This window comes from Leopardus geoffroyi, chromosome C1 (assembly GCF_018350155.1).
Source record: "Leopardus geoffroyi isolate Oge1 chromosome C1, O.geoffroyi_Oge1_pat1.0, whole genome shotgun sequence".
NCBI classification, from domain to species: Eukaryota; Metazoa; Chordata; class Mammalia; order Carnivora; family Felidae; genus Leopardus; species Leopardus geoffroyi.
In genome coordinates, this window is record NC_059328.1 from 26585886 (window position 1) to 26605638 (window position 19753).

Consider the following 19753-nt stretch of genomic DNA (forward strand, 5'->3'; position numbering starts at 1 on the left):
CCACCTGACCGTGAGCTCCTGGAGGGAAGGAGCTGGGTGGCACTTGTCTCTGAATGCCAGTACCACCTCACAGTCTGCCAGAACATGTCCAGGAGAAGCAGGGAAATACAGCAGTTGAGACAGTGAGCTCTGGAATAAAACCAAACCCGAGTCCCAACTCTACTGTGGGCCCCAGGCAAGTTGTTTCAACTCTCCAAGCCTCCGTGGGCCCCAATGTGAAATAGGAAGAATAAAAATAATCACTATCTCAGGGCGCCTAGGTGGCTCAGTTGGTTAAGTGCCCGACTTCAGCTTGGGTCATGATCTCACAGTTCATGAGTTCGAGCCCTGCATTGGGCTCTGTGTTAACAGCTCAGAGCCTGGAGCCCACTTCAGATTCTGTGTCTCCTTCTCTCTCTCTGCCCCTCCCATAATAATAATCACTATCTCATTATTAAATAATATTAATATTAAATTAATTAAATTAAATATAATATTAAATAATATCTCATTAAATAATAAATTAAATAAATATCTCATTATTAAATAATAATCACTATCTCATGGATCATCATGAGAAATAAAAGATATAATGAAAATAAAGAGGTTAGCCCAGAACTGAGCACATTAATCACCTTTGTGATGGCCCCATGACTTCGCTGAAAAGTCCTAATGACCACCCCCCACAGTCCTTTCCCCAAGAAATCATACCAACCAAAGAATACACTGAAGTGTGGTGAGTTCCAGCCCAGAGAAGGAAACGCTTACTTTAGACATTACGTGTTCTAGTGGTTACATTCATTGGCTTGGGGGTTAGAAAATCCCAAGTTCAAATACTGACTCAGACAGTCACTAGCTATGTGAACTCAGGGAAGTTATTAAAACACTCTGAAACTCTGAGAGATCATGGGAAAATAACAATACAAATAATAATATACATGTACAAATAATTCAACATAAAACTTATTAGAGGGTAAGCAAGGAAGACTGCCAGAGAAGGCAACACCAGGCCTTGACAAATGAATAGGACTTTTTCCAGGGAGAGAGGGGAAGCCAGGCTATTTCCAGCAGAAGGAATATCAGGTTAAAAGGCTGGTGAATCCAAAGGACAAAGGGAAGTGCTGTGATTCTGGATCACACTGTGTGAAGGGGAGGAGTCAGAAGAGGACGTAGAAAGAAAGGCAAAGGCCAACTTGGGACAGATCTGGAATGTTACACTAAGTGGTTCCTGGCACACACTTCTGATGGCAACAGTCCCTTTTCTAGAATGTGCCTGGCACCTATTCTAGAGGCTCAATAAATACTTGTGGGAAAAACAAAGGAATAAGTTAGTGGCCCCGAGAGCCCAACCCTTTCTCTGTTGGAATTCCAATTCTGCCATGAATTAGCTGCCAGGCCCGGGGCATGTCATGTAATCTCTCCGAGCCCTGTTTCTTCATCTGAACTTAAAAAAGGGCTGCACAGAGTCACCATGACTTCTCGGCGGGGGGGGTGCCTGAGGGGTGAGTGAGAACATGCCACGGGGGCTTCCTACTATCTCTGACAGTAACCCTTTCTGAAAGCCACAACATACTCCATCACAAACATCTCCACACCAAACCTGGTTCTAGATACATCACCTCATTCGGTCTTCTGAATGTCCCCATTAGTAAGACTTTATTATTTCATTTTACAGATAATACGCTCAAAGAGGCCAAGTGACATGCCCAGGGTGCCGAAGTCCCATAGCTAGAGTCTGATCCAAACCCTAGTTTTCTTCACTCCAAAGGCCTACCACCACTCTGAGGATTGTTTTAAAGCAATAAAAGCTCAGGGGGCACCTGGGTGGCTCGGTTAGGCGTATGACTCTTCGTTTCAGCTCAGGTCATGATCTCATGAGATGGAGCCCCACATCGAGCTCTGCATTGACAGCACGGAGTCTGCTTGGGATTGTCTCTTTCTCTCTCTCCCTCAAAATAAATACACTTTTTAAAAAAGCATTAGAAACTCTTTCTTTCTTAATGAAACATGACATTAGTGTGATTGTTATAAAACAATTACAAGCAGAGCCTTTCCTGTGGAAACAGGAGCAGAGTAAGGAGCTTCCCCTGCTCACTCCTCCCTGCCCGCACTCACCCACCCTTCCACTCACCTCCCCCATTCCTGGGCTCCAAGGAGCACCAGGCCCACTGCCCTTCACTCTCTCCCACTCAAGCCCCATGGCCAAGAAACTTGCACAAACAGTCCACCAATGGGCCTGACATCAGAAGAACAACTCCTGTGCTCTGCAGCTCAGAATAAAAATGTATTCCTTCTGATCCCTATCCAGTCTCCCAATAAGCCTGGCCTGCCATGTCTTAATATTCTTCCTGCTAAGGTGCCTGAAGGTCCCTCAGATGTCTGCTTCCAGCATGCTAGTCTTTGAACTTGAGACATTCTAAGCACCCAGTAGTTGACTTAATAATTCGGGAGACTTGAAAGGCAGTCCAGGCAGCGGTCAGCCAGCTCTCCGCAGAAAATCTGGATGGGCTGGATGCTCTCCCTAAGGGCTCCTCTCCAGGGACAGTTGCTTGAATCAAAGACTTAGGGATCATGGCAAATTCATTTGCAGACACAGCAGGATCGTGTTAGCAGGTTGTCCTGGGGATGGGGGAGGGGGCAGCTCACCTATGTCTCTATCAGAGGCTGTGCCTTTGGACATGTAATAATCATTTCTGCTTGGCTTAGCATCATCAGAGCCTGGAATTGGGTTCTATCTCGAGGCCCCATGGCCTCGAAACCATGTCAGAGACAGGCCAACTCCTCAGCCCTCTGGCTGAGGACAAACCACTGCATTTGAGCTTCAGTGAGTCCCTACTGCCCCCATGGCCTTGCTGTGACCCCAATTCCCTTCCTCCAATTCCTCCTCCTCCAATTCCCTTCCTCCATCAAGGTCAAACTATGAAGTTTGGGTTTATGCTGAAGGCACTAGGGAGCCATGGGGGATTTCGGATCGGGAAGTAGAGTGGCACATTGTGCAGAGGGAGACTGATCTAGGACAGGCCGTAGTGCTAAAAGAGGGGAAATGGATTTAAGAGATAATGCCAGGGTAGAATGTAGAGGATTTGTTGGCCCATCGGATGTGAGGAGGAGGAAGATGGAGAATCAGTCTGGCAACAATACTGATGACATCAGAGACAGGCGGGGCAGTGGGCAGACATGGGTCTGTTTCCAAGTGGAAAGTGGTGGGCTTTGTTTCAGGACTCCATCCCTCCATCCAATCAGAAAGCTCAACACTGCCTGGGGTTCTGAGCATATCACAGTGCACCAAACAGTTCCCGCCCTCAGAGGAGCTACAGCCCAGTGATAGGATGACTCTGAAGTGCCTAGAGGACCCCCAGCTGGAGATGTCCGGGGGCAATTCAGAGACGTATGAGGGATGGAGGTTTTGGTACCATTCTCCCAACTTCCCTGGATGTACATTGTGGAAAGCATCAAGAGCTGGAGAAGTCATTGGAGCTTTCTTCAAGGCCCAGACTTCAACCTGGCATTTCTCATGGTACCCAGCCAAAGCTGGGTACCCGCCTCCAGCTGCCCTCTGCAGGGCCCTCTCCAAGGTAAGCACAGCAGAGGCAGCCCCCTTGGAGGTGCATAGCTGGCCCAGCAGTCAGGGACTCTGGCCTCTTCATTACTGGCTGGTGGGGAGTCTAATGATTGCAGTCATCTGATTAGCGATCCATGCTTTCACGAGCTGAGCAGAGACACGGGCCAAAGAATCTGGACCCATCAGAGTAGCCTTGGCTACATTGTGATGTGGGTGAGGTTTTTCCATCAGCACTGCCTCACCTTCACCCCCAACACTTCCTTCCTTCCACTGTACATTCTGTGCCCTGCACTTCTCCAGAACTCCCAGTGTGCTAACTGGTCTTCCACTCCCTTCACCCACCTAAACTCAGACTCTTATTTCCCCTCTACCCTTGTTCTAGCCCCGGCCTTCCAACCCCCTAGATTCACCACACACCCTCCTGGCCCCTCTATGCTCAGTTAAGAAAAAAAAAAACTCCACAGTTAATTAAATACTGATTACTTAGCATACGGATGTATCATTTAGAGATAAATTACTTGAATGATACTATGGGATTATATTTTTGTGTGCTCTAATTGTGTGGGTACAGATTACAATTCACTGTAGCTTTCCTGTGGTCAATGAGTAATGGATATTTATTTGTTTTTTAATGCTTATTTATTTTTTTATGTTTATTTATTTTTGAGAGAGAGACAAAGCAAGGGAGAGGCAGAGAGAGAGGGAGACACAGAATCCAAAGCAGACTCCAGGCTCCAAGCTGTCAGCACAGAGCCTGACATGGGGCTCAAACCCACAAACTGTGAGATCATGACCTGAGCCAAAGTCGAACATTCAACCCACTGAGCCACTCAGGAATCCCCAGGAATGGATCTTTATATCTTTTTTATGGAATCCAGAGGCTAATATAACCAGTGTAAGTGATATAGAAGTTTAAGGCCCTATCTCTCTTTTTCTAACATAGGATAGTTAGAATGACAATCTCCTGGCATTCATTCCTTGGGCAGAAAGCAGCCCCTTGGTAACATAGCGCTCCAGTGTAAAAAGACGGTCTTCTCTGTTGCCATCTGCTCTATGATGCAGTTTCCAGGAATACACCATGGCGGGGGGGACTCCCTTTCCTTCAAAACCTACTCCTCCGGTGATTCTGTCAGCCCGGATCAGAAGCCTTAAAAATATACATTTTCTTTGACGCTGTAATTCTACTTCCAGAAACTTATTCTAAGGAAGACGTATGTGCAAGGACGTTTGTGGAACACTGTTTAAAATAGCTCCACATAAAAATGGAAAGAACCTAGATGTAATATACACGCAGTGGGATGCTAGGGGAGTTATTTACTTAATGTCTCTCAGCCCGAATCACCCTTCCATATTCAGCTCTGTTGCTGGTATGGGGACTCAGTGCACTTCATCTCCCAGACCCTGGGACCGGCTGGCTTCCAGTTAGGTTCCAGCAATGGGAGGCCCTTGGCAAGATTGGAAGGCAAGGCTAGGGGAGAAGGGACTGAGTTCCTGTTTCTTCCTTTCCTTCCAGCCTCACCCCAGCAGCAACGGATGGCTCCAGCCTCCTTCATTTCTGCACTCCCAGACCCAGCCTTCTCAGGCTCCTCCAAGATACCAGCATCTGGTTGCATCCTGTCTTCCAAGGTCTGAGAGCCCAAGAACCCTGCTCTGAGCTCCTAGGTTCTAGTTTCCCCACATCTTTTCTTTCATTCCTCTAGCCCTACGGGTGGCACCTCCTTCCTGCAGTTATTATTTCTGTGTCCTCTTCTTTCACTATCAGCTCCCCAGCACATATGTAGCCAATTGCCTCTATTAGATTCCCTCTGTGTGAAATACTTTGTGTGGTGTCTGATTTCCTAACTGGATCCTGGCTAATATCATGTCCTTTCACACTCATCAGATGGAAAATGAAATTAGAAATGTGATGATACCAAGGGTTAGTTAAGATGTAAAGGACAAGAAATGTTATACATTGCTGATCGATTGTAACTTTATACACTAGTCCCCTCCACCACCACCCCCGTCCATCCATGGTTTCTCTTTCCACGGTTTCAGTTATCTGCGGTCAACTGGTGCCTGGAAGCAGATGATCCTCCTTCGGATATATTGTCAGAAAGCCAATAGTTGCCTAACACTAAGTCACAATGCCTACATCATTGACCCTCACTTCATCTTGTTACATAGGCATTTTATCATCTCACATCAACACAAGAAGGATAACTACAGTACAATAGGATATTTTGAGAGAGAGACCACATTCACATAAATTTTATTACAGTATATTGTCATAACTGTTCTATTACTATTAGTTATGGTCGTTAATCTCTTACTGTGTCTAATTCATAAATTAAATTTTATCATGGGTATGTAGGTATGTATAGGAAACAACATACCATGTGTAGGGCTTGATACTATCTGTGGTTTCAGGCATCCACTGGGGGTCTTAGAACATATCCACATAAATAAGGGGGACTACTGGGTGACCATTTCAGAGAGCAATTTGGCAGGCAGTACCTAGTAAAGCTAAAGATATGTACACCCTTCAACCCTGAAATTCTGACCCTGGGTATGAACTCCAAAGACATTCTTACAGGTTACACAAGAAGATAGCATCATTCCTTAGTTTTACTATCAATAGGAAATGGGTGACTCAACTGTGGTATACTCATATAATGGAATCCTAGACAGCAGTTAAAAATGAACAAACTAAAGTTGCATACAGCAATATGAATAAAACTTAGAAACATCATTTTAAGTGAAGAAAACAACCTAAAATGGATGTGTACAGTAAGATATCATTATATATATATATATATATATATATATATATATATATAATTTTAAGGCCTACAAAGCAATGCTAAACATTGTTGATGGGTATGCTTGATATAGTAATGGGTATATACTAATGCATGGAAAATGAGCAGTACTAACTATAGAATAATGGTCATTCCAGAGGGCAGGAAAGCAAATGGGATCAGGAAAAAGAACACAGAGGCCTTTGGGCTTATTTCTTAAGCCATGGTGGTAGGTACCATTAAAATGGGATTGTAGGGGCACCTGGGTGGCTCAGTCAGTTGGGCATCCAACTCTTGATATTGGCTCATTTCATGATCTCCTGGTGGTAGGATCAAGCCCCACATCAGGTTCTGTGTGGGGAGCCTGCTTGGGATCCTCTCTCTCCCTCTCTCCCTCTGCCTCTCTCACTCTCTCTCTCTCTCCCTCAAAATCAATAAATAAACAAAAAATAAAAATAAAAAAATTAAAATGAGAATTGTGGAAGACAGAGACTTAAAGAGGGTGATAGTCTGTGTCTAGGAGCAGAGAGGAAGTGGGGGCCAGGAGGCATACCAGGCATCAAAATCCATTAAAACAATTACATAAAAATATGATTGGGGCACCTGCCTGGCTCAGTCTGTAGAGCATGCAACTCTTGATCTTGGGGTCTTGAGTTCAAACCCCACATTGGGTGTGGAGCCTACTTAAAAAATTGCTTTTAATTAAAAAAATTTAAATATGATTTCTTGATATAAAGAGATGTTAAAAACATATTAGTAAAAATTAAGTGTACAAAACAGTATAATCTCATCAACCCCATTTTATAAGGTATAATATATAGGTGTGAAGGGGAAAGAATTGGAAAAAAATATAGCAAAATGGCACTACTGCTTAGGGTAGGAGGATGATAAATGCCTTTTATGTGCTTCTTCACATTTATCATATTATCTTTTTGTTTCTGAAACAAATACAAACTTCTTATATAAGAAACTCTTTTTTATTTTTTTTAAATTTTTTTAAAGTTTCTTTATTTCTGAGAGAGAGAGAGAGAGAAAGAGAGAGAGCATGAATGGGGGAGGAGCAGAGAGAGGGAGACACAGAATCCAAAGCAGGCTCCAGGCTCCGAGCTGTCAGCACAGAGGCCGATGCGGGTCTCAAACTCGAGAACTGCAAGATCATAACCTGAACCGAAGTTGGATGCTTAACCGGCTGAGCCACCCAGGTGCCCCTTATATAAGAAATTCTTAACGAATATCAATACTACCCAAAGCTATCTGTACATTCAATGCAATCCCAATCAAAATTGCACCAGCATTCTTCTCGAAGCTAGAACAAGCAATCCTAAAATTTGTATGGAACCACAAAAGACCCCAAAGAGCCAAAGTAATTTTGAAGAAGAAGACCTAAGCAGGGGCATCACAATCCCAGACTTTAGCCTCTACTACAAAGCTGTAACCAACGAGACAGCACGGTATTGGCACAAAAACAGACACATAGACCAATGGAATAGAATAGAAACTCCAGAATTAGACCCATAAAAGTATGGCCAACTAATCTTTGACAAAGCAGGAAAGAATATCCAATGGAAAAAAGACAGTCTCTTTAACAAATGGTGTTGGGAGAACTGGACAGCAACATGCAGAAGATTGAAACTAGACCACTTTCTTACACCATTCACAAAAATAAACTCAAAATGGATAAAGGACCTGAATGTGAGACAGGAAACCATCAAAATCCTAGAGGAGAAAGCAGGAAAACCCCTCTGACCTCAGCCGCAGCAGTTTCTTACTGGACACATCCCCAAAGGCAAGGCAATTAAAAGCAAAAATGAACTATTGGGACCCCATGAAGAAAAAAATCTTCTGCACTGCAAAGGAAACAATCAACAAAACTAAAAGGCAACCAACGGAATGGGAAAAGATATTTGCAAATGACATATCAGACAAAGGGCTAGTACCCAAAATCTATAAAGAACTCACCAAACTCCACACCTGAAAAACAAATAACCCAGTGAAGAAATGGGCAGAAAACACGAATAGACACTTCTCTAAAGAAGACATCCAGATGGCCAACAGGCACATGAAAAGATGCTCAATGTTGCCCCTCATCAGAGAAATACAAATTAAAACCACACTCAGATACCACCTCATGCCAGTCAGAGTGGCTAAAACGAACAAATCAGGAGACTATAGATGCTGGTGAGGATGTGGAGAAACGGGAACCCTCTCGTACTGTTGGTGGGAATGCAAACTGGTGCAGCCGCTCTGGAAAACAGTGTGGAGGTTCCTCAAAAAAGTAAAAATAGATCTACCCTATGACCCAGCAATAGCACTGCTAGGAATTTACCCAAGGGATACAGGAGTCCTGATGCATAGGGGCAATTGTACCCCCATGTTTATAGCAGCAATTTCAACAATAGCCAAATTATAGAAAGAGCCTAAATGTCCATCAACTGATGAATGGATAAAGAAATTGTGGTTTATATACACAATGGAATACTATGTGGCAATGAGAAAGAATGAAATATGGCCTTTTGTAGCAACGTGGATGGAACTGGAGAGTGTTAGGCTAAGTGAAATAAGTCATACAGAGAAAGACAGATACCGTATGTTTTCACTCTTATGTGGATCCTGAGAAACTTAACAGAAGACTATGGGGGAGGGGAAGGAAAAAAAAAAGGTTAGAGAGGGAGGGAGCCAAAACATAAGAGACTCTTAAAACCTGAGAACAAACAGGGTTGATGGGGGGTGGGAGGGCGGGGAGGGTTGGTGATGGGTATTGAGGAGGGCACCTGTTGGGATGAGCACTGGGTGTTGTATGGAAACCAATTTGACAATAAATTTCATATAAAAAAAAAGAAAAAGAAATTCTTAGCAGTTTTTCTAAAACATCCTCCTAAAGAAAACCCTTCCTTATCCCCTGCCGTGATCTCAACATGCCATTGTGGGGTTTCCCAAAGTGTGGAATGTTAGATGATTTGGGGTGGCCTTGTGCAGATTAAGCATTTCTTATATTCATAGATATGTTAATCTTAACATATGTTACAAAAATAGTTTCAATAAATGGCACTGACACAACTGGACGTTGACGTACAAAATAAAAAAATGAATATAGACACAGACCTATACCCTTCCCCAAAATTAACTAAAAATGGATCACGGACCCAAATGTGAAATGTGAAACTATAAAGTCCTAGAAGATAAGGTAAGAGAAAAATAAGTTAGCACTTCAAACCCATGATTCAGTTGATACTCAAATTTTTTTAAATGGGATTCCTGCAGTGCAGGGGAGAGGGATTATCTTTTCAGTAAATAGTTCTGGGTCTGCAAGAAATCTATATGAAGGAAATGTCATTTAGACCCCTAATTCCCTATACACAGGTAGAGAATCAGTTCCAGGTATCCTATATTAAAGACAAAGCAACAAAGCTTCTAGATGGCAAACACAGCAGGATCTCTTCATGACTTTGGAGTGAAAATATTTCTTAAACAGAACAAAACATTACCAATCAAATAAAAAAATGATTGAAAAAACAGATTATTTTAAAATTAGGAACTTCTGTTTATCAAAGGACACCATTGGGAGAATAATTTTTAAAAAACAGAATTGAAGATGGTTGCAATATTTATAATCAAAAATAGATTCATTTTCAGAATATATAAGCCCTGTGCATCATAAAAAGATAGACACAAAGGCTCCTGGATAGCTCAGCTGGTTAAGAGGCCAACTCTCGATTTAGGCTCAGGTCATGGTCTCACAGTTCATGGATTCAAGTCCCACGTCAGGCTCTGCGTTGACATTGCATTCTGTCTCCCTCTCTCTGTTTCTCCCCTGCTCACTATCTCTCTCTCAAAATAAAAAATAAAAGATTTTTAATTAAAAAAAAAAAAAAAAAAAAGACCACACAACTGAAAACTGAGCCAAAGACTTGAACAGGCACTTCACAAAAGAAGATGCCAAACTACCTCACAAACATATGACAGAGGAATGCTTGTGGAGAACGGGCAGTTCTGTCCTCCTCAATCTCAGAGGTGATCAGATGGGTCCATGTACTCTTAGATTTTCAATCCATGGAGCTGTACACTCCATGTAAACACATTTTGTGTACTTTTCTGTACCTACACTATCCTTCAGCAAAAATATTGTTTAAAGAAAGAAATTTGGGGGGCGCCTGGGTGGCTCAGTTGGTTAAGTGTCCGACTTCGGCTCAGGTCATGATCTCATGGTTTGTGGGTTCGAGCCCCACATCGGGCTCTGTGCTGACAGCTCAGAGCCTGGAGCCTGCTTTGGATTCTGTGTCTCCCTCTCTCTCTGCCCCTCCCCCACTCATGCTCTGTCTCTCTCTGTCTCTCAAAAATAAATAAACATTAAAAATTTTAAAAAATAAAAAATAAAATAAAATAAAGAAATTTGGGTAAAGAAATAAATAGCACTTTGGGGCTTTTGCTGACCTAAAGACAACTTAGCAACATAACAATGCACTGCATTACTTTCAAAAAGAAACAACAGAAAGACAGACCAAAAATAACTAGAAAGGATTTCCTTTGAGGGGAAGAGTGAGAATAAGAGGGAGGGAATATAAATAAATATCAGACTTCTCTCCATCTATCTTTTTTTGTTATCAATATTAATTCGCAAGCATGTGAATAATCAATACAATTTTTTTAAGTAGGCTCCATACCCAACGCAGGGCTTGAATTCACGACCCAGAGATCAAGACCGGAGATCAAGAGCCAGATGCTCCCCTCGCCAAGCCACCCAGGTGCCCCAATAATCAATACAATTTTAAAATAAATTATTTTTAAGAAACAATCAATTTTAAATTAAGTTCATAATCAAGGTATTACATACATACAGCAAAAATTATGACAGCATTAACATGAATGGCTAAAGTCATGCAGTAGGAAAGATTTCCAGGTGATTGGGCATGCTGTCACTGCCCATGTCACAACCATGGCAGACCTTGCTAATCTACCTAGGTCTTTCCCACTGAGCCTAGATTGCACCTCAGAATCCAAATCAACATAGGACTCTACACAGCAGTGACACAAGAGCTGAAATATGCTTGCCATCCCTATCTGATGATATCAGGTCTCAAAGAAGTAGGTCAAAGCAGTCATAAATCCACCTAGGTCTCCTGACCCTTCATATCACTAATGTGAAAGCTGAGGATGAGACAGAAGGAGTGGCTTTCCCAAGGACACACCAGGAATTTCATTTTCCCTCTGCTACACCATCACCCCAGCCTTAGCATTTCAGTCTAAAGAATGGAGCCCCTGTGCTTCTGTCATCCCGTTCAGCTGAGTAGAGAAGGCAGACAGAAGCAGTCAGCTGTGACAAGCTCTTCAAGAACTCCCAGGTAAGAATATCACAGCTCACCCTTGCATCAAGCCTTTTCCTAAATCCAGAGTTTTTCCCTTCCCTGAACAACCAGGCCACTTTCTTCCCTAACCACCACCACCACAGAGATGTCTTGTTGAATCACAGTGGTGATCTTGCTATTTCTCCTCTCAGAAATTTACCATGGCTCCCTATGTCTTCAGTCCCAACCCTTAACCTGGTATTCTAAATAGTTTGTGATGAGACCCCAAACTGCCACTCTTTGTTAATATCAGCTTACTGCCCCTATGACCTCCAGCTTCATCTACCTCCAGATCTGTGTTCATGCTGTTCCAACTGCCTTGTCCTTTCAGTGAGTCCCAGAGAGTGAAACAGGGATGCTTTAAAGTTGTGCTTCCATGCCCTGGGATGAAGCTGACCCATGGAGTGTGGCCAACAGCCTCCAGCTGAAAGGAAAAAGGGTTCCTGGGACTGAAGCCAGGTCAAACAGTGGAAACTTTCTCTTGATCATTCTCAACCTCCTTTAGATAAAGGACCCTTTGAAAATCTGATTAAAACTATGGACCCCATCCCTAGTCAAACACACCAAACACAACATTTTTCATTTAATATCAAAGGGCAGGGAGAAGAGACCCCAGCTTAAGAATCATGCCCCATGATGCTATGATAGCAGTCAGTCACCGTTTCTTTTGTGTTTATTATGTGTCAGGAATGTCCTAAGCACTACAGGAATTACCTTATTTAATACCCTCAATACCACCATGATTAATCTCAACTTTGCAGACAAAGAATGAAGGCACCGAGAGATGGTAGGCACAGAACCAAAATTCAAATCCAAGTCTTTCTGACCCCACAGACCTCTTAAATGACTCCCCAAAGTTTTTGATTCCGCGCCAACTATGTCAGAATTTCCTGGGCCTATCATTTAAAAGCGCAGGTCCCCAACCCCATGTCAAGTCTAATGAATCAGAACCTCAGGAGATTCTGCATTATTTAACAAGACCCCCCCAGTTGATTCCCAGTACCCTAAGACTGGAAGTTGCCACATACACTGGACTGTCTGCCCCAGTAAGTGGTGGCTGAGTGGTCCAGCTATTATGAGTGTGTAACAAATTACCCCAAAACTTAATGACATAAAGCAACCACCATGTTATCTTGCTCCCACATTTGTGGGTCAGGAATTCAGGAGAAGCATCACTTCTGCCGGACTTTATTGGTCAAAGCAGTCCCAAGCTGGCCCAGATTCAAGAGGAAAGGAATTAGACTCCACCTGTTGATGGGCATGACAAGGTCCCATTGTACGCAAGCACATGCAATGGGAGCTGGTGTTGCGGCCATCTTTGAAAAGGGCAATCTGCCACTCGAAACCTCTGCTCACCTGCAAAATCACATCAGATCGACCAGGCTGCTTCCGTGCACAGCCTAGAGAGAACAATGCTTAACATTCATCAAAGTCACTTTTTTAACAGGCTTTCCCAGGCTTCATGGTTCACCCTTTCTGCTTCAGGAAGAGCCACAGTAGCTGCACCACACACCTCAAAGGCGACTCTCAGGAAGTGCCCTCTGTGACAATGCTTTCCCAGCAGCTCATGATCTCACGGACTAATACAAAAATATGTGTTCGCCCAGCTTTCTTCTGCACTCAGGTGGCCTCACCTAGGACAGAGGGTTAAGTCTAATGGGAGACCCAGAATCAAAATGAAGAAGGTTCAACAAGACATCATGGGTAGAGAATGTAAATTGGTAAAAAAAAAAAAAAAAAAAAAAAATTTTAAATAAACCTTTTCAAAGGGCAGCTTGGCCACATGTATCAAAATGTAATATGGGCATATTCTTTGACCCAGCATGTCCACTTCTAGAATTTAGCCCAAGGAGGTAGCGGCCCAAATGTGAGAAGACATTTGCATAAGCAGGAACACACAGTGTTGTTTATGATGGCAAAAAATTGGAAGCAACCTTTCCACCATAGGTTGATGGTATCAGGCAAATAAATTGTAGTCCATTAATACTAATTTTCAAAGAATGATGTAGATCTATATAGACTGATATGGAAAAATCTCCAAAACATATGGTTAAGTGGGGGGGGGGGAGGATTATTCGAACAGTACATATCATAAATCATATTTCTATAGAACTCTTTGTATGCTTCAACCCAAAGAGAGATGGCTGGAAGAAGGCCCCCTGGGTGATAGCATTTGGTGCGAATTTTGCTTTCTTCTATTTTCATTTTAGAAGACAAGGACACTGTGGCACATAAAGGTCAAAGAGTTTCCCCACCATCACACGGCCAGTGAATGGCAAAGATGGGAGTCAAACCCAGGCAGTCAGTCTCCAGAGTCCATGCTCCTACCCGTGAGGCTATCCTGCCACTCTGCAGCAATTTGATACAGCGTTTTTACCAAAACAATAAAGCTGTTTTTTTTTTTTTAAGTCACCAAATTAGCCTTAGGAAGCTTTTAAGTTTCCAGAAGGAGCCACCATGGGTCCCTACAGAGGATTCTCCTACCCTTTCAACCCAGCTAAGTGTGCAGACAGAATTCCTCCTGGGAGAGGTCCAAGGGTCGACAAGGTCTGTGCCAGGAAGCCCCCCTGGTGCAAACGGGATGTTAAGGAGACCCAGTGGGAGGTTTCTCCCCTTGGGTGGGAATGTGGTGGTCCTTCAGGTCTGTGAGAGACCAAAGGTCAAGAAAGAGACCCCCTAGAGCCTGCAGACCCAAGCCACAGCTCCTGCCCACCCCCCTGCAAGGCCAGAAAAAAAGTTATTATGATAAATATCTGCTTCAAATGAGACCTTGATGGCTAGAGAGTGAGATCACCAGATAGGTGACATCAGAGGAACTCTTCGTATCCTTGGATTCAGGCAAGCCCAGCAGGAGGTGGCGCGTGAAGGACGAAAGGAGTCTCTAGGGGAAACTCATCCCAAGGGAAGGGAGAACTGAGGCCCAGAGCTTGAGCCAAAGATGAGGATGGGGACGATTCTGAGCACAGCTCTACTGTGTGCCCCAGAGCAGCCCCAATGCCCTTGTGCTTAAGACCTGATACAGGTGGCCCCATAAACACAAGCTGAAGTCTGAGGAGCTGTTTCTCTCCTATACCCCAGGGTCCCTTCAAGCAGCAGAGTCAGCAGCCACCCCTCAGGGCCCTTGGTACACAGTGACACAGGAGTTGTGGCCACCTTCAGCCTAAGGGACACAGCTGACCCTCTGGGCTTCAGTAGGACTGGAGGAAAGTGGTGGATGCTTGTGGTTGCCAAAGGCACGTGAGGCGTCCTGAGGATCCCAAACAACGTGGGAAGGGATTTGCGGTATCAGGAGTTGGCCAGACCAGTGAGGACTTGGTTAGCCCCAGGGAGAGTATGTAGTATGAGAAGCAGAGGGTCAAGTGCAAATCCTCGGTCAGACAGGAGAGAGACTAGATGTACGATCCTGTGTCCTAGGCCTGCCCTGATGAGGAGGGGGATCTGCTTCCCCCCACCTCGTTGTCCCTTTACCATCCTCCACCCTTCCTCTTTCTCCACTCTTTTTTTTTTAATTTTTTTAATGTTTATTTATTTTTGAGAGAGAGACAGAGTGCAAGTAGGGGAGGAGCAGAGAGAGAGAGGGAGACCCAGAATCCGAAGAAGGCTCCAGGCTCCGAGCTGTCAGCTTAGAGCCTGTCGCGGGGCTCGAACTCACGAACCTCAAGATCATGACGTGAGCCGATGTCGGACACTTAACCAACTGAGCCACCCAGGCGTCCCCCTCCTTCTCCACTCTTAACCCCTCTCCCCAGGTCACTTTCAATGCCCCCCACATGGTTTCAGAGCCTGGGTCTGTGTCTTCCTTCCATCAGGAGTCCGGAAGACTCAGATGGAGCTGCCAAGCTGGAGGCAGAAGAGATCTGAGTCTGGAAACTTTCCTTTTAAAGCAGAGCAAGAAACAAATGGTTCTCCAATCCACCAAGATCGCCTTGGGTTGGAAATTTAAAATGCATTAAGGTTGAGAGGCCCATAAACATGTCATAACACGCTCTGCAAGCTGCTGCCTCTGTGACTCGCGGGCACGGGAGCCCCGGAGGGCACAGGCAGGCATATTTGCCACATGCAGATGGGCACACACATCCATATGTGCCCATCCCTGGAACACACTCCCTCCACACCTGTGCATGTTTGTGCACGCACTCTCCCCGCGGACAGACACACGCAGCTCTGTGCACACGGTCCCCCAAACGATGTCCGTACAAAGCCCCTGCACACACACTCACCCCTCACATAGGAAGAGATGTGTAACTGCACTCAGCCCTACCCGTGTACATAAATATACATACCTGCTGCACTCACACATGCACACAGGTTTACACACGTAGTCACTCCACAGACATGCACACACCTTCACCATGCACATGCACACACATGCGTACACACATACCTCCACATTTATACACATCTCACAGAGATAAGTCTAGACCCCAGGTTCACCCTGGGTGGGAGGCAGACATTCTCCCTCCCCACGCACAGACACACACAGATGTACACACTCACACACACTGATGCCACCCACATCTACACGGATGTGTGGGCACGTTCAAATGCACTCATCCAAAATACAGACATTCATCCGCATACACGCTCATCCCACACCAAATGTATGCATTTACTTTACCCAAAGCAAAGATGTGCACAAACATGAACGCACACCCACCCGCAGGGAGTGTGTATACATATGCAGCCCACAGAGACGCATAATCAAATAAACATTTAGCATTCCTACAAACTTCAACAGCCATCTGGGTGACCATCCAACAGCCCGGACTCTGGAGTGTTTTAAGCTTCTCTTCTCTGAAAATGCCACCATTTGCCAGAGGCTCAACCAAAAACCTGAACATCACCCTGGATTCTACCGTCTTCCTCGCCCTGCACAGCCAGGCCATTTGGGAGGGTAACCATTTCCGTCATCTCCGAAGCCATCCTCCCCCTCCAAGGCACCTCCTCTCACCTGCACCACTGCTACAGCCCCCTCCCAGCTGTCCTCATGTCTGCTGTTGCCACCTACAATCCATCCTTCACGTGGCAGCCTGGAGAAAGGACCTTTTGGTGGCTTCTATGGCACTTTAAATAAAATGCAGACTCCGCCTGGACCTCACCTCACACACCTGCTGCCCACTCACCATACTGGCTTCCTTTCCCAGTCTCAAGCACACCAATCCCCTCAGGACCTTTGCACATACCGCTCCCTCCACCGGGGATGATCCTCCCCTGCCTCTTCCTTGGCCTACACTCACCGTCTCCATTGAAATGTCACCTGCACAGAGATGGCTTCCTTAATTACCTAATCTCAACAGCATGCTCCCCATTATTTGCAATCCCCTGTATCTTGTTTCCTACGTAGCCCTTACTGCCACAAGCAATTTCTTTACATTTATTGTCTGTCTTTCCCTCTAAACCTGCGCTGTCCAATAGAGTAGCCACAGGGAGCTATTTAAATTGAAATGAACCAAAATTAAATTAATTTAATTTAAATTAAACCAAAACCCAAAATTCAGTTCCTCCGTCCAACTGGCCACATTTTGAGTGCTCAGAAACCACAGGTGGTTAGTGGCTGTTCTACTGGACAGGGTGAGCTTTTACATCATTGCAGAAGGTTCTCTTGGATGACATTGCTCTAGCATGCAGCTTTGAGAGGGCAGGGCGATGGCTCTTCTACTCACCAGTGTTGACTCTGTGCCCAGCATGCTGTTTGGCCCACGGAGGGGCTCAGGAAGTATTTACTGAATGAACTCACACATGTGCACACAGTCATAAAAGGAGATACGCCCTCCCATATATCAAAGACCCTACTCAAATGCCACCTCTTTCTTGAAGCCTCTTGTCATCCTTCTCCTCTCCCTTTCCCCCAGCCCCAAGCTTATACCTCTGTGACAGAAGGGTCCTTACGGGCCACAGAGCTGAGTTCACCACAGGCACCTTTATCTTCCACTGGCTGCGAGAAGAGAGGAGAGAAGGAAGTGTCTGGGGTCATGTCCTCATGAAGCCCACTCTGTCCATCTCTTTAGGGACAGTAGCATAACTACAGTTAGTGCACAAGCCCTGGACACAGGTAATCCCAGGTTCACACCCCAGCTGTGCCTCTTACTAGCCATGACTTTGGGTCATTTGCTGTACCACTCTGAGCCTTGATTTCATCTGTAAAATGCACATAATGATGCCTACTTCATGGAAACACTATGAGGATCGAAAGAAATACCATATGTGGAAGATGTCACACAGTGTCGCTTGGGGGGGGGCGTTGCCTACCTCAGCAGAAGTAGGACTCATTTACATCCTGCCAGCTCTCTACACAGTCTTGTGTGGAAAGTTTATTCTCGACTCATTCCAGCAATGTCTGAAATTCTTTATAGATGAGGGCTGCAGGTCACTGCCCAGACAGCCTAATGATTAACTAGGCTCTGATCCCGGCCAAGTGGCTGCAATTCTGAAGCAAAACAATCAATGGTCGTATCTCAGTAATTAGTTTACATGGTACTGAAAGACTAGGGCTCCTACAGATATTTTGTTAAAAGGAAGTCATGATTGCCACTGAACCCTAAACGTGGTCCTGAGATGGGGCGGGGTCGGTCACTGGGCTGCCGTCGGCCTTCGGGCTTGAGATTCTCCAGGTAGGCTGATGGAGGAAGAAGGTCTTGGGCAAAATAAATGATCCGACCGAGAAGAGCATGCCCCATGAGGAAGCAGCTAGCTCAGGAGGAAAAAGAAGGGGACCTCACGGGGAATTCAGCCATCAGGCAAAATACAGCATCGTGTGGTGGTAAACTCATGGCATCTGACACCAAACGGCCTGGGTCCAGTCCCAGCCTGCTCCTCACTGTCTGGGTGACCCTGACTGTATTACTTGTCCTCTCTGTTCCCTTCTCTGCGAAGCAGGGATAACAGTAATACCCACTTCAATGGGGTGTTTGGGGGAGTATATTAGTTATTATTTAGAAAGTGCTTAACATGGAAACTGGTGCACATTGAGCTCTATCCCAGGGTCTGTTAAATTGGTGGAGAGAGGAGTACTGAGATCTGGGCAACCTCTCTCAGCATGGCCCTCTCTTTTCCCCTTATCTCCTCACCAAACCTTTTTCCTATTTTCTTTAAAGTCCCCCACCCCCACCCCCCACCCCCACCCCAATTCTAGGCCAATTCCATCAGAGTCGCAAAGTGGCTCTAAAGGAAATACAGGAGACCCAAACCTGGGGAAAGATGCTCAGCCACTCGTCTCATTATCATCCAGGGGTGGGAATTCAGACGGCATCAGAGATCCCGGAAGGGTCCCACAGAGGACCAAGATATACTCAGATCGCTTCCTGAATGAGTGCACCTTTATTCAGTTGGAAATCTTGACGCAGCATGTAACTCTCGGGGTAGGCTTCACACATCCATGATTCAAATTTTTTTTAATACTGAAATAACACGGGTACACTAGCAAAAACTGACTGCATTTCAGTACTTAACAACAATGCAGTGTATGAGAACATCAGAATATTAAATCCTTAAAAGTCTTAGAATCCCATTATCATTCCCAGATTTCATGGTCAAGGGCTGTTTGGGAAGGGCCTGTCCCCTGAGGCAGCCCCTCAACACTGTGAAGCCTGGGGCCAGGGACATGGAACAGGGTGTGCAGAAGAGGGAGAAAGAGAATAAATCATTGAAAAAGACAGATGGGTATCAGGCAGCATACGACCCCCAAAGATATTCACGTTTTAATTCCTGGGATTTGTGAATGCTACCTTACAAAGCAAAGGAGACTTTGCAGGGGTGCCTGGGTGGCTCAGCCGGTTAAGCATCTGATTTCAGCTCAGGTCATGATCCCACAGCTCATGAGTTCGAGCCCCATGTCAGGCTCTGTGCTGACAGCTCAGAGCTTGGAGCCTGCTTCAGATTCTTTCTTGCTGTCTCTCTCTCTCTCTCTCTCTCGCTCTCTCTCTCTGCCCCTCCCCTGCTCATGCTCTGTCTCTGTCTCCTTCAAAAATAAATATTAAAAAAAAAAAAGTATCATCCACAGACGATTTATTAAAAAAAAAAAAAAAGGAGACTTTGCAGATGTGATTAAGGATCTGAAGGTGGGGAAAGGATTCTGGATTTTCCAGGTGGGT